The following is a 24,497-nucleotide window of genomic DNA, read 5'->3' as shown; positions in this document are numbered from 1 at the left end:
AAGGATGGTGAGGATTTGGACAGAGGAACAAGAGGAAAGATTGTTCCATTGGAGGATGCAAAGGTGACGGAGAAGAGAACAGTGACTACTTCACTTTGGATATGTAGGATGGTGAAGGCTAATAATAAAAGTAAAAAGAGTAAAGCTGAGTTCAGGGCAAACTGTGGATAACAGTGTGGTCATGTTAAAGATGTTAGGCTTTACACAATAAGCAATGATTTGTGTGTATAACCAGAAAGGGGTGGAGGGTAGAGTTGGCATTTGATTTCTTTGTTATGGAAATAATACCCATTTGTTACCGAAATGTAAGAATATACGCATAAGCCAAAAAGAAAAAGAAATGAAAAATTGCCCATAATTCCACTCCAAGCCCAGTTGAGCACTTGCCCACTGCCACCCCTAGCTGGGTCCTCTCCTGGCTGGGAGCACCCCTCTCCTCCTAGTGAACCTATAGCTGTGACTCGGAGCTCAGGCTGGCCCAGATTTGGGAGGGGGCTCTGAGCCTCCTGTTTCTGGGCCTCCACCCTGAGGGGACATGGACTCACATGGTGACTGGTCCACAAGTACACTGTTTGACGCCCAGCCCCCAAGGGCTGGGCGCTGGCACCAAGCTGTGATGGCAGAGGGGTTCTTGGGGCTCCCTCCAGCTAGGAGGTCTTCCCGCCTCTCCTTGCTGTCTTCTCCGTGGCTCCTACCCCTTCCTGATGTCTGTGACCCTGAACAACCACCTTCCTCTCTCTCACCCTCAGTTTCCGCATCTGTAGTCACAGAATGAATGGACTGTGTAGGGGATCCTTGGGCTCTCCCCTCCCAGGAGTGGCTCCAGGACCCTCCCCTCCCCATGGTGGGATCAGACCTGGATCTGCCTCCTCTACCTGCCCTGCCTGGCCCGGGTCCCCCAGGATCACCACTTTCTACTCCATGACCTTCCACAAGGCCTTCTCTATAGAAAAACAAAAGAACAACAATGAAAATCCGTCCCCTTCCAGTATTTGAATACTGCTGAGTTACTTCCAGGCTGCTCAACATCTGGCTCTGCCAGTCATAATGCACACTGCTGCTAGGCTGTGTCCTTTTAAGGCTCGGAAACAACCAGGGTTTGGTTATTAGAAGTGGTGATTCTGCAGGCTTCTGACTCACCTCATGAGGTGACTGGTTAAGGGAAGTTTTTGAGTGGTGAACTCAAAGACTGTGGTTGAGTCAGGAGGCAGAGGTAAAAGTCAGGGTAATTATGTTCAAAAGCCTCAGGAAGTGGGAAGAGAATACTGCCCTGCAGCCTCAACTGCTGAAAAGTTTTTAGAGACAGGATTTTGAAACGGCTCCGCTAGTTCCCTGTAAACTTTGGTTAAAATACAAATAGACAAGGAGAGAGGTGGCTCTTTAGGAAATATTTAGGAATTTAGGAAATATTCTAAATTGCTAGTATAGTATCTATAATATACGTGTATACACACATACCCATAGAGAGATAGAATGAACATATATAGCTGTTTAAATCATTTGGGGGATTCTTTGTTGAATAAGTTCTCGAGAAAATTATCTAAAACAAAAAAAGACAATTGTCATTTTGACTAATTAGGCAAAGCAGTATAATGTAAAATAGCTGAATTCAGAGAAGACCTCAGTATGAGCTCATGAACTTACATAATATGATTTTGAAGAAGTTACTTGAATTCTTTGAGCCTCAATTTCTTCATCTGTAAAATGGTAATATCAATTTCATGGATTTGTTAGGATTAAATGTAATAATGTGTGAAAGCAAACAGAGGCATCATAAAAATTTTATTAGGGATCTGTCTAGTTTTTGTTGTTGTTATTGTTTAATAAAGTCTAATTGCTTTACAATAAGGTCTGCCACTCCAACTGTGAAATCAAACAGACTTGAGTTCAAATCCTAGCTCTATCACTGGTTGTGTGATGCTTGGAAAGTTACTTTTCTGGTTTGAATGTCTGTTTTCTTATTTATAAAATGGGAATACTAATAATGTCTTCGTAGGGATTTTGTGAAGATTAAATGGAATAATGATGTATTGAGTTTATAATGGTGGCTGGACTTTTGAGCACTTTGTTCATGCAAATTCCCAGAGAAGCAGATGCCAAGAGAGGATCAGATGTGCAGGAGGTTTACTGGGGAAACTGCCTGTGAATGATAAAGGACAGCGAGCAAGAGGAGGAGAGAAGTGCCTTCCAGCCTCAATGCAGGTCAGACAACCTGTGAAGGAGAGTAGGGAGGAAGGAAGGAGAGGAGGGCAAGAAGAATGTCAAACTGCTGCACTGTTCTAAGAAAGCTTCAACCAGGCTGATGAGGAATCCATGAGCCAAAGTCATCTGTTAGAGGAATCCCATGTTGCCACAGTACTCAATATAATATTAGTTATTAGTAAAAATAATTGACAGTTGTCACACGGTATAATTTACAAGTGTGTTTTAATTTCAACTCTTGAATTTTATTGCCTGTCCCCACCTCCCCTAAGAAAAGTGCCTTCCTTGCTGCCAGACGTTGACATTAACATTTGAGGCACATGTTCTTAATATTTTATAATACAGTTTTGTTAGCCAGAGAACGGTTAAGGAATCAAGAGATCTGTTCCAAATAACAGTTGAAAAATGCAAACATTAGCTAATCAACTGATTTTTTGACATTAGGTGGTTAAACACAAACTGCTGTCTAAATTTCTAAATCCAGGTAGCCATTTAATGTCACAATCTTAGATAGCTGAGTAATACTAGTATCCAGTTTGAATATTAGCCTAATCTTGAATGTCCATTTCTCTTCTTACCGAAGATATCTCTGTGGTTAAAAAGATCAAGATATTATAGTTGTGTAGGTCTCCGCCTACCTTTTGTTGTTTTTGATAAACAATTGTAGAGATCAATCAGTTCAGTGCTTTCCAAATGGCAGGTCATGATCCATCAATTTGGTGAGTACTAGCCTGCATTTTTGTTTCGGATGTGGCTTCAGGATTTGGATATAAAATGTTACTGTGAATCACTGTTGAATTTTTTTTTTTGGGGGGGGGGTGAGATTGGCCCTGCGCTAACATCTGTTGCCAATCTTCCTCTTTTTTTTTCTTTTTTCTCCCCAAAGCCCCAGTGCGTAGGTGTGTGTATCATAGCTGTGGAGTTGTAGCTCTTCTATGTAGGACGCTGCCTCAGCATGGCTTGATGAGCAGTGAGTAGGTCCACGCCCAGGATCTGAACCAGCAAACCCCAGGCACGGAAGTGGAACGCTACACCACTGGGCCAGCCCCTCACTGGTGAATTTTAAAGCAAGAGATTTAGACTAACTTCCTTATCTTACATGAGGAAATGAGGACTAAAGAGGTGATCTAACTTGCCCAGATAACTCTGGAAACATGTGACTTGAACCAGAAGCTCCATCTTACGAGTCTAAATTTAAGGCTCTTTCTTTTATATCATGCTTCCTGAAAAAGGCTTCTTGTTTCCTCTGCTTGGGGCACATAATTACTCTGTTTTCCAGTTGGTTAATATGATAGCCCTTTCTGTCACTTTCGTTTTTTGTTTACTAAGATTTGCTGAAAAGAGCTCTTCCCTGATTCTGACCACTGAGTGTCAGGGAGGTTGTACAACTGTAGTTGTTTCTAGCAGTCAGCAGCTATGCCACAGCACCTGAATTGACTGTCCATTTTCCCTTGGGATACACAGCTAGTTCAACAGTTTAAGTCTCGAGTTTACCTAATTTAAACTGAGGAGTGATGAGAGCTCTTTTTGAGGAGCGTTATCCTGAAGAAGTCTTAATTTTTACTAATTCCAGTGGATATTGTTCAGTGCTTCATTGTCATGACATTCTTTACTCATTTTTCTTGCTTTTTTAGACTTCAGCTCACCAAATATTTTTCATTTTTAAAATGCATGTTTTGTGTATAATCACATGATATTCTTTATGATTTTTTAAAATATATCATTCTTTCCTTTTCAAGCATATATTCATACCTGCCCTCAAAAATGCCTATGGGCAGTTTAGCTCCTCAATGGTGAGCTCTGTCCTCTGCTATTCAGGAATTTGACTGGGACAGTTTGGGAGTGGGACTGTTTGTAAATGGAGCCCTCCTTCTAGGCTCTGTTTTTTTTAAGGAAGATCAGCCCTGAGCTAACATCCATGCTAATCCTCCTCTTTTTGCTGAGGAAGACTGGCTCTGAGCTAACATCTATTGCCAATCCTCCTCCTTTTTTTCCCCAAAGCCCCAGTAGATAGTTGTATGTTATAGTTGCACATCCTTCTAGTTGCTGTATGTGGGACGCGGCCTCAGCATGGCCGGAGAAGCGGTACATCGGTGCGCGCCCGGGATCCAAACCCGGGCCGCCAGCAGCGGAGCACGCGCACTTAACCGCTAAGCCACAGGGCCGGCCCTAGGCTCTGTTTTTATGTTGCCTTCTGTACCCTGGTATCATTGAGGCCGCTTATGCTTATTCTTTTGATTGACTTGACCTGGTCATCACTTTCTGGGGCTTTCTAATTTCTCTAACTCAGCAGTTCTCCAACTTTCGGTTTCAGGAGTCCTTTACACTCTTAAAAATTACTGATGACCTCACAGAGTTTTTATGTATGTAATTACATCTACTTGTATTTATTATATTATAAATTAAAATAGAGTATTATGAGAAATATGTAATTCAATAATAAAACCATTGCGTGTAGACATTAATAGCATTTAAAAAAAAACTGTATTTTCCAAAACACAAATTGTAGTGGAAGAGTGGCATTATTTTATATTTTTGCAATCTCTTTAATGTCTCTTTAATAGAAGAGGGCTGAGTTCTCAGATCTGCTTCTTCATTCAATCTGCTGTGACATGCTGTTTTGGTTAAAGTAAGTGAACAAAATCCAACCTCATATAGACGTAGTTGGAAAAGAAAGGAGTATTTTAGTGGCCTTTTCAGATAATTGTGAATATTTTTCTTTGATCCTATACAGAACTTAACAAGTGACAGTTTCTTAAAGTTTAATTGCAATGTAGAATCTGAAACCACACCGATGAACTTTTCATACTCTGTTAATTGAACATCTCTTGAGCTATCTTGCACTTTGAGTGAGTCTTTTATAAATACATGATTTTTTGTTACACAATATATTGGTCATATGGAAAATATGGACTCATTGAAGTATGCTGATCTTTCAAATCTTAATACATTTCGTTATACAATATCAAAACATCTCCTTTATTAATATCACCAGCAATTTCATCAGGAAAATGTTAAAATATTGAGAAACTGTCCATCTGACAGTATACAAATTTTCCAAAATTCTTATTTTTGCTTTGAAAGCTCTAATTTTATCATTGGCAACAAATACAGTCTAATGTTTTCCTTGAAATGACAGCCCAATTTAGTTGATTTTGAAAAAATCTGTGGAATACTCAAAGGTTGAGTTAATAAAATTACTAATTTTTACTCCTCATCAAGGACATTATTAAATGAACCTGGCATTATTTTTTATTCCAACTGTGCAGTGGTTAAAAAATATGACTACTGTGGTAGGCAGGTGCCTCAAAGATGCCTATATCCTAATCCCTGGAACCTGTGAATATGCTATGTTATATAGCAAAGGGGAATTCGAGTTGCTACTTAGTTTACCTTAAAATAGTGAGATTATCCCATATCATCCAAGTGGGTTCAATGTCATCACAGTGGCTCTCAAAAGTGGAAGAAAGAAGCAGAAGAGGAATTCAGAGTGATGCAATATGAAAAGGACTCAACCCACATAACTAGCAAGAATATGGGGGAAGTGGGCCAGAAACCGAGGAATGAGAGCAGCCTTTAAAAGACGGAAAATGCAAGGAAACAATGGATTGTCCTCAGAGCCTTCAGGAAGGAATGCAGCTCTGCGGACCATTTGGTTTTAGCCTAGTGAGACCCATTTCAGACTCATAACAGAGAAAGTTAGTACAAATGTCAACCTAGTGAAATGATATATAATGTCTTATTATTATGAAAATAGTTTTGACCTTGCAAACCCCTGAAAGAATATTGGGGCTTCCCCTGGGATCTGTGTACCACAGTTTGGGATCTCTTATTTAACTTTTTCTTTGTATTTCCTCTGTGTTAATCACTATGCTAGGGACTGGCATGCAAAAATAAAGAAGGCACAGTCCTTGTCTCAAGATGACGATAGTCTAGTGGTTGAGACAGGTGAGCAAATCAATGATTGCAGATAGCACAGAATGAGGAGTGCCCTGATATACTTGGGTGAGGGAAAGAGACCTAATCCCTATCTTCATGTGCTTTCAGTCTCATGGGAGAGATCACAAAAATAATTACAAAATGCAAAGTGCTATTAAGGAAATATCCCCTCTGATGGGGGCTGGGGGGGGAGGTGGGGACCTTTTCATTCCTGCTAGCAGTGTATGAGGGTTTCAATTTCTCCACATCCTCCCCAACACTTGTTATTGTCTGTGTTTTGATTATAGCCATTCTAGTGAGTTGTGAAGTAGTATCTCATGTAGTCTTAATTTGCATTTATCTAGTAACTAATGATGCTTAGTATCATTTCATGTTCTTATTGGCCATTTGTATATTTTCTTTGGAGAAATGTCTATTCAAATCCTTTGCCATTTTTAAATTGATTTATTTGTCATTTTATTGTTGAGCTGTAATAGTTTTTTATAGATTCTGGGATACTATCCTCTTCTCAGGTATTTGATTTGGAGATTTTCTCCCATTCCATGGGTTGTTTTGTCATTTTATTGATGGTGTCCTTTGAAGCACAAATGTTTTTAATTTTGATGAAGTCTATTTTTTTCTTTTGTTGATTCTGCTTGTGATGTTTTAGCTAAGAGACCATTGCCTCATGTAAGGTCAAGAAGATTTATACCTGTGATTTCTTCTAAGAATTTTAGATATTTTACTGCCTTTGTTTAGATCTTTGATCAATTTCAAGTTAATATTTGTATATCTTTTGATGAAAGAGTCTGACTTTATTCTTTAGCTTGTTGGTGTCCAGTTGTCTCAGCAACACATCTTGAAAAGACTAATCTTTCCCTATTGAATGGTCTTGAAACTCTCATCAAAATCAATTGAACATTGTATGAGTTTATTTCTGGACTCTCAGTTTTATCCCATAGATTACATGTCTATCCTTATGCCTATCCTAGCACATGATCTTGATTAGTGTAGCTCTGTGGTAAGTTTTGAAAAATGGGAAATGTAAGTTCTCTAACTTTGTTCTTTTTCAAGACTGTTTTGGCTATTCTGGGTCCCTTGCATTTCTGTATGAATTTTAAGATCAGTTTGTTAATTTCTGCAAAATAGATACCTGGGATTTTGATAGAGATTGCATTGAATCTGTAGATTAATTTGGGAAGTATTGCCACTTTAACAATATTAAATCTTTCAATGCATAAACATAGACTTTTCATTTATTTAGGTCTAATTCAGTTTCTTTCAGCGATGTTTTGTAGTTTTCAGTTGACAGGTCTTACACTTCTTTTGTTAGATTTTTTCCTAAATATTTTATTCTATTTGATGCTATTGTAAATGGAATTGTTTTCTTAACTTCATTTTCAAATTGTTAATTGCTAGTATATAGAAATACAATTGGCTTCTGTTTATTAATCTTGTATCCTGCAAACTTTGTTGAATGTTTTTACTAGCTCCAAAACTTTGGGGGTTTTGTTTGTTTTAGAATTCCTTACGATTTTCTACATACAAGATCATGTCATCTATAAGTAGAGGTGGTTTTACTTCTTCCTTTCCAATATGGGTACTTTTTATTTACTTTTCTTGCCTAATTGTCCTGGCTAGAACCTCCAGTACGATGTTAAATAGATGTGGTAAAAATAGACATTATTATCTTGTACCTGATCTTAAGGGCAAAGCTTTCAGTATCTCACCATTAAGTATGATGTCAGGTGTGGGTTTTGGGTAGATGTCCTTTATCAGGTTGATGAAATCCCCTTCCATTCCTACTTTGTTGAGTGTTTTTATCAAGAAAGCGTTTTGGATTTTGACACGTTCTTCTCTGCGTCTATTTAGATTGTCATGTAGTTTTTGTCATTTATTCTATTAATAAGGTATATTACTTTGACTCATTTTTCTGTATTGATTCAACTTTACATTCCTGGGATAAACCCTACTTAGTCATGATGTAGAATTCTTTTTTGTGTGTGTGTGAAGATTAGCCCTGAGCTAACATCCATTGCCAGTTCTCCTCTTTTTGCTGAGGAAGATTGGCCCTGCGCTAACACCCCATGCCCATCTTCCTCTGCTTTATATGTAGGATGCCTGCAACAGCATGGCTTGATAAACAGTGCATAGGTCTGCACCCAGCATCCAAACCAGCGAACCCTGGGCTGCTGAAAGCAGAGTGCATGAACTTAACCACTATGTCACCGGGCCAGCCCCTAGAATTCTTTTTATAAGTTGCTAGATTCAATTTGCTAATATTTTGTTGAGTATTTTTGCCTCTATATTCTTAAGGGATATTGGTCTATAGTTTTCTTTTCTTGTAATGTTTTTGCTAGTTTTGGTGTCAGGGTAATACTGGCCTCAGAGAATAAGTCGGGAGTTGTTCTCTCTTCTGTTTTATGGAAGAATTTGTGAAGGATTGGTGTTAATTCTTCTTTAAATCTATAGTAGAATTCACCAATGAAGCCATTTGGCCTGAGCTCTTTGTGGGAAAGTTTTTGATTATTAATTCAATCTGCTTACTTGTTATAGGTCTATTCATATTTTTTTTTACCTTTTTTGAGTTCAGACTTTATGTCTTTCTAGGAATTTGTCTATTTCATCTAGGTTATATGAGTTGATGATATACAATTGTCTATAGTATCCCCCTTATAATCTCTTTATTTCGTTAAGGTCAGTAATATCCCCTCTTTCATTCCTAATTTTAGTAGTTTGAGTCTTCTCTTGCTCTCTGTTTTTTTTTTTTTTTTTTTTTTGTCAGTCTAGCTAAAGGTTTGCCAATTTTGTTCCTCTTTTCAAAGAATCAACTTTGGGTTTAGCTTGCTCTGCTTTTTCTAGTTTCTTAAGGTTGAAGGTTAGGGTATTGATTTTAGATCTTTCTTTTTTTAATATAGACCTTTGGTCTGCATTTTTATTTTCTTGTGGTATGTGTGTTTGGCTTGGTTTATAAGGGTCATACTGTCATCATAGAAAGAGTTAGGAAGGTTTCTTTCCTCTGTTTTTTGAAAGGAGTTGTGAAATGTTGGTATTTTTTTTTTTATTTTAGAGAATTTGCCGGTGAAGTTGGGACTTTGCTTATCCTTGTGGGAAGATTTTGAATTACTAATTCAATTTCTTTACCTATTTTAAGTCTTTTCAGTTTCACATCTCTTCTTAAGTCAGTGTTGCTCAATTATGTCTTTCTAAGAATGTGTCCATTTCATCTGTGTGTCTACTTTGTTGGCATAAAGTTGTTCACTGTGTTGTCTTATAATCCTTTCGATTTTTGTGTGGTCAGTAGTGACATCTTTTTCATTCATTATTTTGGAAATTTGTGTCTTTTTTCTTTTTCTTTTGATCAGTCTAGCTAAGGGTTTGCAATCTTGTTGATCTTTTCAAAGAACTAACTTTTGACTTTATTTTTGCTATTGCTTTTCTCTTTTATTTATTTCTGCTGTCATCTTTTGTGTTGCCTTTCTTCTTGCTTTGGATATGGTTTGCTCTTCTTTTTCTAGTGTCCTAAAATTGAATCTTAAATTATCTATTTGAGACCTTTCTTCTTTTTTGAACTAGGTGTTTAAAGCTATAGATTTCCTTCTAAACACTGCTTTTTATGTATCCCATAAAATGTGACACATTGTATTTTCACTGTCATTCAGTGAAAAATATTTTCTAATATCCTTTGTGATTTGTTTTTTGGCTTATTGTTATTTAGAACTACGTTCTTTAACTTCCAAATTTTGGAGATTTTCCAAGTTTTCTTTCTGCTATTGATTTCTAATTCAATTCTGTTGTACTTGTAGAATATACTTTTTATCTCATTCCTTTTAAATTTATTGAGAATTGTTTTATGACCCAGCATATGGTATATTTTGGAAAATGTGTTTTGGCGTTTGAAAAAAATGTGTATTCTGGCATCGAGTGGAGTATATATAAGAGTTAGGTTGAGTAGGTTGACAGTATTCAAATCTTCTTTACTCTTGCTGATTTTCTGTTTAATTCTATCAATTACTGAGAGCAGAGTATTGAAATATCCAACTATAATTGTCAGATGGTCTATTTCTTCTTTCAGTTCTGTCATTTTTTGCTCCATTGATTTTTGTGCTTTGTTTTAGGTGCATATACATTTATAAGTATTATATCTTTCTGATGTATTAACCCATCTATCATTTTGAAATATCTTGTTTTTCTCAAATACTATTTCTTAAAGCTTATTTTGTCTACTATTAGTGCAGTAACTCCAGCTCTATTAGGGTTACTGTTTATAGCATATCTTTTTCCATCCTTTTACTTTTAATCTACTTTTTGTTTTTGAATATAAGATACGTCTCTTATAGATGAGACATGTGGTTGGATCTTGCTTTTTCATCTAGTCTTACCATTTCTGCCTTTTGATTGAGGTATTTAGACCATTCAAATTTGATGTACTTATTGATATGGTTGGGTTTACATTTTCCTTTTTTGTTTTTTTCATATGACTCTTGTCTTTTTTTTTTTTGTGAGGAGGATCAGCCCTGAGCTAACGTCTGCCAATCCTCCTCTTTTTGTTGAGGAAGACTGACCCTGGGCTAACATCCATGCCCATCTTCCTCCGCTTTATATGGGACGCCGCCACAGCATGGCTTGCCAAGCAGTGCACCAGTGCGCGCCCAGGATCTGAACCGGTGAACCCCGGGCCGCCGCAGCGGAGCGCACACACTTAACTGCTTGCACCACCGTGCCAGCCCCATGACTCTTGTCTTTTTTATTCCTTTCTTCCACCTTGGTTGCCTTCTTTGTATTAAATAAATATTTTTAGTGTATGCACATTTTAATTTCTGGTGTAACTTTACCTTTTTAAAAGTTATTTTCGTAGTGTTTGCTCTGGAGAATACAATCTACATCTTAATCTACCACAACCAGCTTAATACCAACCAGTTAATGGCAACTTAATTTTGATAAAATATAGGAACTTTGTTTCAATATAGTTCTATATCTTCCTCCCCTTTCTGCTATTATTGTCATATGTATTAAATCTCTACATGTTATAAACTAAAGAATACATTGTTATATGCAATCTGTCTTTTAAAGAATTCAATGCAAAGAAATGAGATAATATTTTATAGTCTTTTATATTAACACACGTATTTACCATTTGTGGAGCTCTTTATTTCTTCTGCTGGACTTAAGTTACCATCCAGGGTCATTTTCTTTCACTTTGAAGGGTTTCCTTTAGTATTTCTTTGACAAGTCTGCTAGCAACAAATTCTCAGTCTTCATTTCATCTTCAGTTTTAAAAGTGATGGTTTTATTTTGCCTACAATTTAAAAGGTAGTTATTCTTGATATAGACTATTTAGTAGACAATTTTTTCTTTCAGCACTATGAATTTCTCATTCCACTGATTTCTGACCTCCTTTGTTTCATTGATGCTCACCTGTATGTGATGAATTAGTTTTCTCTTCCTGCTTTTAAGATTTTTGTCTTTACCTTTGCTCTTCAGTAGTTTGATTATGTTATGTCTAGATATCAGTCTCTTTATATTTGTCCTACTTGGGGTTCGTTGAACTTCTTTGATGCGTAATGTTTTTCATCAAATTTGGTATGTTTTTGTTCCTTATTTCTTCATTTTTTTTTTGTATCCCTTTATCCCTCATTTTTAAAAAATTCTTTTTTCTCTCTGTTCTTCAGAATGGGTAATTTATATTAATCTATCTTAAATTCACTGATTCTTTCTTCAGGTCATCTTGAATCTGTTGTCAAGTCCCTTTAGTGAATTTTCTTTTCATTTATTGTACTTTTCAGCTCCAAAATTTTCTTTTGGGTCTTTTTAAACATTTCTGTCTCCTTATTGAGAATTTCTATTTTTTATTCATTGTTGTCTTACTTTCCTTTTATTCTTTAAATATGGTCACCTTTGATTCTTTAAATGTATTTATAATAGTTGCTTTGAAGTCTTTGTCTGTTTAAATCCAACATCTAGGGACACTCAGATGATTTCTGTTGACTGCTTTTTCCTATTTCCTTGCATGTCTCATAATTTCTTGTTGAAGCTGGATATTTTAATCATATGTTGTAGCAACTCTGGATTCTGATTTTTTTCCTCCCCAAAGGTTGTTGTTGTTGCTTTGTTTATTTGCTTGTTTCTTTTTTTAGTAATTTGCGTATGCTAAATGAGTAACATCTATCTCCCCTGTGATGTGTGGCCACTAGGTATCTGTTTTTTGTTTTTTTTTAAGATTCTTGTTTTGAGTTTTACATTTGCCTTCCTAGGACTTGCCCCTTTGTATGTGTAGCTTAAATGATAAGCCGATGGTTAGACACTGTGTGCTTAAACACTTCAAGCTGGTAAGTTGTCTGTCATCTGCTCCTGGATCTCTGTATTGATAGAGGAAAGCGTTTAGTGAGGAATTTTTAACAGTTTCCAAGTGTGCAGTGCTTTTGCTTTCTGCTGGGCTCTTGCGTATTTCCTCTCTATATGTGATCATTCAGCCTCAGGAATGTGTGGCTAGCTATTTTCCTCTCTGGTCTCCATTCCATATACTCAGCCTTAGCCAAGAATACGTTTGCCCCAGTTATGATGATGACCTTGGACTAATAGAGCTGTTGGCTCTCCCTGCTTGCCCACTTCTAAGATCATCACTTCCACTGAAACACTGCTGGGCGTGGACATCACCTACCACTCAAGCTCAAGTGAGCTGCCTTTGACCACAGCAAGGATGTTTCCAGTCCTAATGCTCTTCTCCACCCTGGAAGAACCTCTATGCTGACTGAGTTGTGGTTGATGGTGGTAAGAGTAGCTCCAGGCCAGAAGGCCACAGGGTCCTAGTATTCTTACCTAAAGATTAGCAGTTTTTCAAATATAAATGCTTCTCAAATTATTATATTCCTTTGGTCAATTTCTAGAGCACTGATACGGCTGATTTGTTGGTTTTGTCTAGCTCTATAATTTATTTTTTGGAAGAATATTTGCTGATCGCACTCAGCCATAGCTAGGAATCCTGCTTCTGGTCTTGTATTATGTATAATTTTTTCTTTACTCTCTTAGGATGATGGAAAATTTACATGTTGTATTAATTGATTTATCTCTGTTTTCTTTGGGGTAAATTTTTGTTTTACACTGGTCTCAAATGTGGAAGAAAAGATTTTCTTCATATGCCCAGTGGTCCTTAGCTGTGCATTCTTATTCGAAAAGAGAAACATCAAAAAGCTGCCTGCAAACTGTATTTGGATGGCACTGATTTGACTGGTACAGTTTGCTTTAGAGTAAATAGCTGGGGAACCATGAGTATGCTGGAAGTCAGCTAAAGACCAGAATGAGGCAGACTTCTTTGGGGTACCCATACTCATGCTACCTTTCCTAGTTCTCTAGACAGTTAATTAATTTCTTTAAACACAATGCTTCTCCCATTTACATTTTTTTTTTCTTACTCACAGTCAGATATTTAACTATGGACAAGAAAAAAACAAAGTACTTGCTTGTATAAAAAGGTAGGGGAGGGAGATTCAATGTTTCTTGGACAGACCTTCAACTGATTGCATATTTTAGCTTCCCTTCTTACTCCACACTTTTGCCAGAGGTATCAGGTCATTCCTTTAATTGCAGTGCTCTCTGCACACATTCTGGAGTTTGGCTTTTCCTACTTTGTTTCTTCAGTGAATGCTCTTTCCTCTGTCTTACCTTGTACAGATTTGTAGTGATGCTCTCTCAATCTCTTCATTGGTATGGGTTGGATGAATAAATGAAAAGTCGTAGGATATATTGGAGTATATAAGGAAGCCATTTGGCTTAAAGCTAATTCAGCCTGATCTTGTTTTTCCAGAAAGTCATGACATGGCCTGTTGAGCATGCATTGTCCATGTGCTTTAAGCATTTACGATGTTCCAAAGCCAAGAATGATGCCCTTAAAGATAGAGATGTTACCTCCCCCATATCAGCATTTCTTTAAGGATAAGCATTTCTTCCCAGAGACTGAGGATTAATTACTAACCTGCTTTAACTCATCTCGCGACCACTGACTGATGATCACCGACTTCTGTGCTCACCTTGTGACCACTGACCTGCTCGTGACAGTAGTAAGACGTATTCCTGTCATATGTGATGTATGCTCTTTGTCCCAAGATGGTATATAACCGGTCTGTATACCCCACTTCTTCAGAGAGCTTCCTTCCTTGGTGGAAAAGTTCTCCTAGGGTAGTCCTCCCGGGCTTATAATAAACTCACCCCAATTTTGATTTTTAGATTGATTATGGATTATTTGCATCAACAGGTTTACATCCTCTCCCCTACCCCAAACACACATCTTTTTTTTTATTATCTTTTTAAGGGAATCTCTGGAGGGAGAGGGGGGAAAACATACGCTGATTGATCTTCCTAATCAAAAATTTTGTGCACATATTTTTAAAATGGTTGCAATGTAATGTGTACGTGCTCTTTTGGGTTTTGTTTTCACTTCTCCATTTCAGCATTTTCTACATTGTTGTATTTCTTCATAATTATTGTTTGTAGTGGATTATGAACACATTTTTAAAGACACAATTTGTTGTGTTTTTATCATTGTTATAATGGTTATTATTATTTTAGTTACTGCCTCCTTCTCTTTCTTTACCCTTTCCTCCATCCCACTATCGTGTGCTTTACCTTTCCTCGGGTAACCAATATTAACAACATGGACAGTTTTGTGAAACAGTTAAGTCTCAATTTTTTTCTTTTGGTCTAACAGATTGGCTGAAAGCTATCAAGAAAGGCAATTCGCCCTAGAGCAGGCTGACACTGTCATCAACAAAGCAATTTCAGTTGTTTATGGGTTTTCCAAGAAATCTTGTGATTCAGCTATGGAGTATAGGTGATGTGTTGTATCTCTGTTGTGGCTTCCTAGCATTGGCATCTCCACCTTAGTTCTGAGATGGAACTGAACCATTTCCCTCATTATAATTCCTCTGTTTCCCCTTTTGTTCAGATTCAGTTCCCAGAGTGGCGAAGTTGTCCATGAGGGTTTTTTTCTGTTTCTTACTAGAAGTCAGCTTGGGATAATGGATGTTAGTAACATTGAACTACTTGTATAACCAGGGAAAGTTAAGAAGTGTGAGGACAATAAATAAATATCAAAAGAAACATTTGGATTCTTCTTCATATCACTTTTTAGTTGACATAGGCCTAACCAAGAGATCAGTTTGGCTGACTATAGATAAGAAAATAGTCTTTTCTATTAAATAATACATTTATTATTTAACTTTTTTTTCTTTTCTTTTAGTAAGGCATGATAAAGAAATAAAAAATGTAGATTTTGGAATTAAGTAAAACTCATTATTTGTACATGATATAAAACTACAAAAAAAATAATAAGACTTTAGCAAATGTCATGGATAAAAATATCAATATACAAAAATTATACAAATAATACATATATAAACAAAAAATGAAAAAGTTTTTGCAGAGAGATATTATTTACACTAACATTCAAAATATGAAGTGCCTAGGAGTACATCTAACGAGATGTGCAAAACTCCCGTGGGGAAAATAGTAAAGCATTATTGTGTGACAATAAGACCTCAGTAAGGGAAATGATATACAATTCACATGGCTTAGAAAACTTGACGTTTTACAGATGCCCAATTTGATCAATGCAATCTCAATCAAATTCCTGTCTGTTTTGGTGAGGAGGGGAGAATACTTGACAAAGATCCTAAAATTTATGGAAAGACAAGGGCCAACAGCCAAGAATAACAACAGTGTACTTTGGTGCAGGGAAAGACAAATAGACTGGTGGAAGCTTACTAGTGAAAATGTAGTCCACAGACCGACAACATTGGTGGCATTACCTGGGAGCTTGTCAGAAATACAGAATCTCAGGTCCAACCCCAGATCAACTGAATCAGAGTCTATTTTAACAAGATAACCCAGAAGAGTGGGGAAAAGATGGTTTTAATAAACTATTCTGGGGCAACTGGTAACTAAACAGGAGAAAAGTAATTGGATTGAAAAGCATTGCTCGTTTTATGTGGTGCCACCATCTTTTACTCTCTATGATCTACATTTCTTTAGGAACATTTGAAAGATCAATGAAAATAAAAGGAATGTTTTGAATATGCATTTTCCTGGGTGCCTCTGTTATTTATGTGCCTATAATCTGTGGATCATCTAGTTAATAAGCTTTTCTTAGGTACCCCAACTTCAGCATTTCTTTATGTATTTCCATATTTCCAGCATCTCTTGGTGTAAGCCTGCGTGTCATAACTTAATGATAGTACTGTCACTACCAATGTAGACAACTAATGTGACTATGCCCCCTCCATTGTGGCAGTGATAAAATTTTATCTAATTATTTTATAGGTGCATTTTGTATATTTTGGAAATAACTCTGCTGAAGATACTAAAGAAAAGGCAGCTCTCTACTGACAACTCAGAAGGAAATAATTTTCCACCTACTTAGAATTAGAAGACCAGCTCATTCTTAGAGTCTTCTGAAACAAAATTAGGTAAGAAATGTTTTTCTTCTTATTTTGAATAATTTGTACTCTGCCTACTCAGTTTCTTTGAAGACTTCTATAATTCTATTCCTTTGGCCTCTAAGAGAAATACAGTTAGCATTTTCCTTTAGGAAGTTAGTGTGCCAGCCAGCTGTCAACCTTATGATGTCCCTGATCTCCGATGTCAGGGGAAGCACAATTCAATTTTAAACTAAGTCTTCCGCACAACAGTGCAGCAGGGCTGCCAGAATCTCTCTTTATGTTCCTTTCTTTGAAATTCTCCCTTCTACCCAAATAGTATAGTTTTATTTTTAAATCCTTTGTGTGGGATGAAACCACTACTAACTTTACTTGTCTTTAGTTAAAAATCAATGAATTGAATGAAATAATCTGTAGATATTTCTGCTACCCTTTCTCATTTCTAGAAAATAAAGTACTACTGCTTGTTTAACTTATGACTTGTCTAAACATGTTGAAAGTATTGACTATAAGGCATAACACTCAGACTCTGAAAGGGAACTGTGACAAGTTCAGTCAAAAGGGAAAAGAAGAATAATTTATAAAAGGCACTGCAGATAATGATGCCAGCCAGTTATTTTAAAATGCATCCATCTCACCTTTTAATGAATTAGATTTGTCAACAGCAAATGTTTTATGCACCACTTCTAATAAAAGTGGCATGCTAGGAATAGAGTGCTTTGAGGTTGGCTTCTTCAAAGCTTTAGGAGTATCTTCAATTCAAAGATATTTCTTAAATAATAGATATTAAAAAGTATATTTAAATAATATTGAGGTTGTGACACAAACACCAAATGACAAAATTCAGGAGTTTCAAAGCAGAGGCTGACATGCCATCACTATTTCACATAGTAACTGGTTTTTAAATTAGGAGTGTAGCAGACTGATTTGGGGATTGTGTGTCAGTTTAACTTTAAATTCTCTTATTGTTTTGGTTGGTGTCACAACCGTAATGTCAGATTTTCAAATAGGTTTCTACATTTCCTTTGGTTTGGGGTCATTAAAAAATGCATATGATAAATCTGAGAGGCATAAATAGGTCACACTGAAGTGGCATTCCTTGCTTCTCTGGTGTTGAGAGACAGCTGATACCTGCCTTATAAGTGGAAAAAGTTAGCTCAGGCATTTCAGTAAATTTCTGTTTTTCAAGAATTTGATTCAGACCAATATAAACCCAAACAAGACACGATGTTGATGTAATTCTGTTCACACTCTATTCTTCTTTTACCTCTAATCCTAACCACTTGATCTTGTTGGTTATCACCTCTATAGATATTAAGAATCACAATTCCCACAATTGATATTTTTTTAACTAAAAGTACAAGTTAAATCTGATAATTATTTCATTTTAAGAATCCTTATTCAATATAGTTGAGTATAAATAAATCCTCCCTTAAAAACTTCCATATGGCACTCCTTTAAGCACTTCTATGCAGGTATTTTTAGGGTAAAATCTTGGTTTTTTGTTTTTGGTTTTTTTTGTGAGCAAGATTAGCCCTGAGCTAACATCCATTGCCAACCCTCTTTTTGCTAAGGAAGATTGGGCCTGAGCTAAAATCTCTGCCCATCTTCCTCTGTTTTGTATATGGGATGCCACCACAGCATGGCTTGATGAGCATGCTGTGGTGGTCGCGCCCGGGATCTGAACCCGTGAACCTCGAGCTGCCGAAGTGGAGCAAACTCAACCACTACGCCACCTGGCCAGCCCCTAAAGTCTTGTTTTTTAAAATAACACTTGTTATAGAAAGTAACATGTAAAATAAAATCCTATATGTTGTGATGTGTGTTAAAAAAAATTTCCAGTACCACACTGGACATTAAAGAAGCAGCCTGGAGCATTCTGCAGGGCAAGAGAGAAAGGGAGGAGAGGAGGGAGCAAATAATCTACTCCCCCAGATTCCTCCTTTTTCCTTGATTCTTACCTGTCATGATCTTACAGGGCAAGTCTGCACTGCCTATGCTGGATCTCATTTTAATTTAGAAAAATAAATGTATTAGAATCTTTCTCATAGTTGTTGTTTTCATCACCTGTGTTACAGAAATAAAAGATGAAAAGAGAAGCAAATTATGTATTGATCTTTTCTTGCTGACTCGTAAAGATACTGACCAACCCAAAATACTTCATAGCTTTCATCTCCTCCTTGACTGAACTACCAGGTTTTACCCTTCCTGGTTTTTATCAATGACTGGCCAAACATTAATCTTTCTTTTCTGATGTACTCCATTCCATTCCTTCTATTTCTTTATTTTTCAAGTAGTGTTGAATTTGAAAAATTTCTAATAGTTTACATTTGGGATGATGCTGTGAAATTTTATCTTCATTTCTGGTCCTAACTTTACCTTTCCTGTCCACTGGACAGGATATCACATCATTATTAAATCATCACAATTCTGACAAATAATATTTTTTCTAAGCCCTAGTCCTCAATAGCAAGAGCTAATTATGCTGCATTGTATCATGGTTTGAAAATGTGTACACTTGTCTGTGAAGGTTTTTGCTAAATCCTCCAAGCTTATTTAAACTATATTAGTGCCTTTGTTTGAAGAAATTTTTTAAATCAGTATTATTGTTCATACTAATAGTAGTTCTGATTTCTATTTGATAAAAGTGAAATTTTTTAAACAAAAATGGCTGTTTCTAAATTCAGAGGAAGCTATTCAAATAAATGAATTGGAACTCACTGTATATTTACAGTATGAAAAAGTTTTCTGGCAGAGAAAAAAAATATTCTCTTTAAATATTATAGGCCAAGCCAACTTTATGCAAACTCATTTAGAACAGTCTTAGATTTATGTATTTAATAAAGCTGAGTAGTGGATCTAACTTATGTATTTAATGTCCTTCAATGTACAGTGATGTTCTAGTGACTGCCTGGAAAAGAATGATGAAATTTTATTTAGTGTTTCTGCTATGTCAGTCAATTCTGTAAATGGCTTTCTAATGGGATACAATATATGCTTTTAATAGTTTCTATATATTAAGAGATAATATTTATTGAGTGCTTTCTATATGCCTGCGACTATTCTAAGTACTATCCATGGATTATCTCACATAACCTTCATAGCAACCCTTGAATGATCTCACTATTTTACAGATGTGGTAGAGGCACACAAGAGAAAGTTACAGAAGTAATAGAGCTGGGATTCAAACACAATCGGTGTGACTCCAGAGGTCACACTCTAAGCCCTTGCTCTCAAAGTGTAGTCCAGCAGTATCACCCTGACCTGGGAACTTGTTAGAAATACAGAATCTCAGGCCCCACCCCAGACCTGCTGAAAATCTGCATTTTTAAACAAGATTTCCAGGTTATTGGTACATTAAAATTTGAGAAGCACAGCTCTAAACTGTTATGCTATCCTGCCCTTATATACAGAATTAAGTATTTTTTAAAAATAGTTTTGTATTTTTATGTATAATGTAATACTGAATTCCCATCTTTATGCTATTTTGGGTATTCCTATCATATATAAAGTGCATTATAATGAGATCTAATAACTAAACTAAACTGAGCAGGGATCCAAGATAGAGCCAAGTTATCTTGAAATCAATTGTATAAAGAACAGAAGAAAAACAAAAATCCCCGAATATAAACAGCAAGACTTTGTCTCTACAGTGACAGCTAACTACTTCAACATCTGAGACTTTCTTACAATCACAGTGTAGCACACTACCTTTGAGTACAGACTCTAGAGACAGGCTACCTGGTTTGACTCTTAGCTCCTATTTCTAGCTGTGAGACCTCAGGAAAGTTACACAACTCTCTGTACCTTAGCTACATTATCCGGAAAATGAGGTCTAAAATGGTACTTACTTCACAGGCTTGTTGTGAAGATGAAATGAGTTAATCCATTTAAAGGATTTAGAACAGGGCCTGATAAGAAGTAAGTGAATAAATGTTAGCTATTTGTAGTTGTAGTTTTTGTTATTGTTGTTAGCTATGATTCCGATCTTAAAATAGAATCGATTCACCTCTCATACAATTGGTAATAAATTGACAAATATTTTTGTTAGCAGAGCTTACTACATAAAGGGATATCTTTGCTGTTAGAGTCCAAATCACAAACTTCAGTTTTTGTGTTTTCTGAAAACCATCTCTCTGTGGCACTTCCTGCCTGAGTTCTGCTAAATGCCACTTGATTGTGGTACCTAACCAGTTAAGACCAATGAAATCAGTTCAAAATCAAAATGAAATGTGTTAACATTATATTGAATTTTTAAATACATGTACTTTTAAACTGAATAAAGATAATGAGGATTATAAGCCCATTTGGCCAACCATTTGCATAAATACTACAGAAAAATTAGATGGATAAAGAATGTTTGTTTAAAGGCTGAGTGCTCCAGAAACGTGTTTATTTCCTTCTGGGTGAACATAATTCTGAAATTAATCATGGTAGTCTTTAGGGGAATAATGATTTGGTATACAAGTACTCATGTGCAAGTATTCACTTAACAGCTTTTCAGGAATACATCTAGTGTGTGAAGTGAGATTGTATGTTCCCAGAAAGTACCATTTAGAAAGCTGATTTGTGAAAGGCACTGGGATAAAAATACTTGGTGAAAAGAATGCCTTGAGAAACTTATAAATTGCCCATTCCAGGACCCACATCCAGAGAGTTTAGTTCACTAGCCTGGGATGAAGCCCAGGTATTTGAATTTTTAACAGATGGCTTGGGTAATTCTGTTTAAATTAGTCTTGGACTACACTTTGAGAAGTACTGCAGTAGAGGCAAAGACATGAATTGAAAAAAACCTTTTGTTGACTACCCATTCCTTTTTGCAACATCATCCTCTTTGATACTGTTTTTCTCTATCTCTGATCCCACCTTCTTTATCTTCTTTGGCCTTTCTCCTACATACTGTTAGTAGTCCTCATGCCAATCCTTGATTTTTTGCTTTTCTTTTTTTTACCCTTTCTCAAAGAACATCTCTTCTGGATTTATCAGTCATATCTTTGCAGATGGTTCTACAAAATGATGGCAAAGTTCTCTTTAATCAAAAATCTCTAAGCCAAAATGCAGGTACTGAAATCATCTTAGAGGCTGTGGGCAGCATTAAAAAAAAGAAGAAGAAAGGAAAAGAAATAGAATAGAGTAGAATAGAAAATATCAAAGCAAGTATTAGGGGTAAGTAAAGAAGATTTTGTTTAAGATATGTGTATGCACAGATACACATTGGATTGCAATGCATTTTTTTTTAAATTTTTTGTTTATTGCAGTAACATTGGTTTATAACATTGTAAAAATTTCAGATGTACATCATTATACTTCTATTTCTGCATAGATTACATCATGTTCACCACCAAAATACTAATTACAACCCATCACCACACACAAGTACCGAATTATCCCTTTCACCCTCCTCCCTCCCCCCTTCCCCTCTGGTAACCACCAATCCAATCTCTGTCTCTATGTGTTTGTTTATTGTTGTTATTATCTACTACTTAATGAAGGAAATCATATGGTATTTGACCTTCTCCCTCTGACTTATTTCACTTTGCATGATACCCTCAATGTCCATCCATGTTGTCACAAATGCCTGGATTTCATCATTTCTTATGGCTGAGTAGTATTCCATTGTGTATATATACCACATCTTCTTTATCCATTCGTCCCTTGACGGGCACTTAGGTTGCTTCCAAGTCTTGGCTATTGTGAATAACGCTGCAATGAACACAGGGATGCATGTACCTTTACAAATTGGTGTTTTCAAGTTCTTTGGATAAATACCCAACAGTGGAATAGCTGGATCATATGGTAGTTCTATCCTTGATTTTTTGAGGAATCTCCATACTGTTTTCCATAGTGGCTGCACCAGTTTGCACTCCCACCAGCAGTGTATGAGAGTTCCCTTCTCTCCACATCCTCTCCAACACATGTTGCTTCCTGTCTTGTTAATTCTAGCCATTCTGACGGGAGTGAGGTGATATCTCATTGTAGTTTTGATTTGCATTTCCCTGATAGTTAGTGATTTTGAACATCTTTTCATGTGTCTGTTGGCCATCTGTATATCTTCTTTGGAGAAATGTCTGTTCAGGTCTTTTGCCCATTTTTTAATTGGGTTGGTAGGTTTTTGTTGTTGAGATGCATGAGTTCTTTATATATTTTGGAGATTAAGCCCTTATCAGATGTATGGTTTGCAAATATCTTCTCCCAATTGTTAGGCTGTCTTTTCGTTTTGTTGATGGTTTCCTTTGCTGTACAGAAGCTTTTTAGTTTGATGTAGTCCCATTTGTTTATGTTTTCTATTGTTTCTCTTGCCCGGTCAGACATGGTGCTTGAAAAGATGTTGCTAAGACCGATGTCGAAGAGCGTACTGCCTATGTTTTCTTCTAGAAGTTTCACAGTTTCAGGTCTTACATTCAAGTCTTTAATCCATTTGGAGTTAATTTTTGTGTATGGTGTAAGGTAAGGGTCTACTTTCATTTTTTTGCATGTGGCTATCCAGTTTTCCCAACACCATTTGTTGAAGAGACTTTCTTTTCTCCATTGTATGTTCTTGGCTCCTTTGTCAAAGATTAGCTGTCCATAGATGTGTGGGTTTATTTCAGGGCTTTCGAGTCTACTCCAGTGATCTGTGTGTCTGTTTTTGTGCCAGTACCATGCTGTTTTGGTTACTATAGGTTTGTAGTATATTTTGAAATCAGGGATTGTGATACCTCCAGCTTTGTTCTTTTTTCTCAGGATTCCTTTAGCTATTCGGGGTCTTTTATTGTTCCATATAAATTTTAGGATTCTTTGTTCTATTTCTGTGAAAAATGTTGCTGGAACTTTGATAGGGATTGAATTGAATCTATAGATTGCTTTAGGAAGTATGAACATCTTAACTATGTTAATTCTTCCAATCCAAGAGCACGGAATATCTTTCCATTTCTTTGTGTCTTCTTCAATTTCTTTCAGAAATATTTTATAGTTTTCGGTGTACAGATCTTTCACCTCTTTGGTTAAGTTTATTCCTAGGTATTTTATTCTTTTTGTTGCAGTTGTAAATGGGATTGTATTCTTAATTTCTCTTTCTGCTGCTTCGTTGTTAGTGTACAGAAATGCAACTGATTTTTGTATGTTGATTTTGTATCCTGCAACTTGACCATATTCGTTTATTACTTCTAAAAGTTTTCTAGTGGATTCTTTAGGGTTTTCTATATATAAAATCATGTCATCTGCAAATAGTGACAGTTTCACTTCTTCCTTTCCAATTTGGATCCCTTTTATTTCTTTCTCTTGCCTGATTGATTGCTCTGGCTAGGACTTCCAGTACTATGTTAAATAGGAGTGGTGACAGTGGGCATCCTTGTCTGGTTCCTGTTCTTAGAGGGATAGCTTTCAGTTTTTCACCATTGAGGATGATATTAGCTGTGGGTTTCTCATATATGGTCTTTATTATATTGAGGTACTTTCCTTCTATACCCATTTTATTCAGAGTTTTTATCAGAAATGGATGCTGTATCTTGTCAAATGCTTTCTCTCCATCTATTGAGATGATCATGTGATTTTTATTCTTCATTTTATTAATGTGGTGTATCACGTTGATTGATTTGCGAATGTTAAACCATCCCTGCATCCCTGGAATAAATCCCACTTGATCATGGTGTATAATCTTTTTAACGTATTGTATGTGATTTGTGGGTATTTTGTTGAGGATTTTTGCATCGATGTTCATCAGTGATATTGGCCTGTAATTTTCTTTTTTTTGTGTTGTCCTTGTCTGGTTTTGGTATCAGGGTAATGTTGGCTTCGTAGAATGAGTTAGGGAGCTTCCCCCCCCCTCAATTTTTTGGAAGAGTTTGAGAAGGATAGGTATTAAGTCTTCTTTGAATGTTTGGTAGAATTCACCAGGGAAGCCGTCTGGTCCTGGACTTTTATTTTTGGGCAGGTTTTTGATTACTCTTTCGATTTCCTTACTGGTGA

General features: G+C 36.3%; 1 protein-coding gene across 5 annotated transcripts in view; it reads left to right on the top strand.

Moving 5' to 3' along the window:
• Window positions 1-24,497, top strand: part of KIAA0825 (KIAA0825 ortholog) — a 370,351-nt gene that overhangs the window by 4,083 nt on the left and 341,771 nt on the right. For 2 of the 5 annotated variants that reach the window (XM_058530923.1, XM_058531081.1), the window contains exon 2: window positions 16,435-16,580. The gene's annotated coding sequence lies outside the window, so the exon portion shown is untranslated. Of the gene's footprint in view, window positions 1-12,314; window positions 14,178-14,824; window positions 14,948-16,434; window positions 16,581-22,965; window positions 22,998-24,497 lie in introns of those variants that run through there. The other 3 variants (XM_058530994.1, XM_058531045.1, XM_058531161.1) reach the window with 3 other exon arrangements.

Source organism: Diceros bicornis, chromosome 1 (genome assembly GCF_020826845.1).
Source record: "Diceros bicornis minor isolate mBicDic1 chromosome 1, mDicBic1.mat.cur, whole genome shotgun sequence".
Taxonomy (NCBI): Eukaryota; Metazoa; Chordata; class Mammalia; order Perissodactyla; family Rhinocerotidae; genus Diceros; species Diceros bicornis.
Note: the sequence above shows the minus strand (reverse complement) of the source record. Positions and strands in the feature narration are given on the sequence as shown.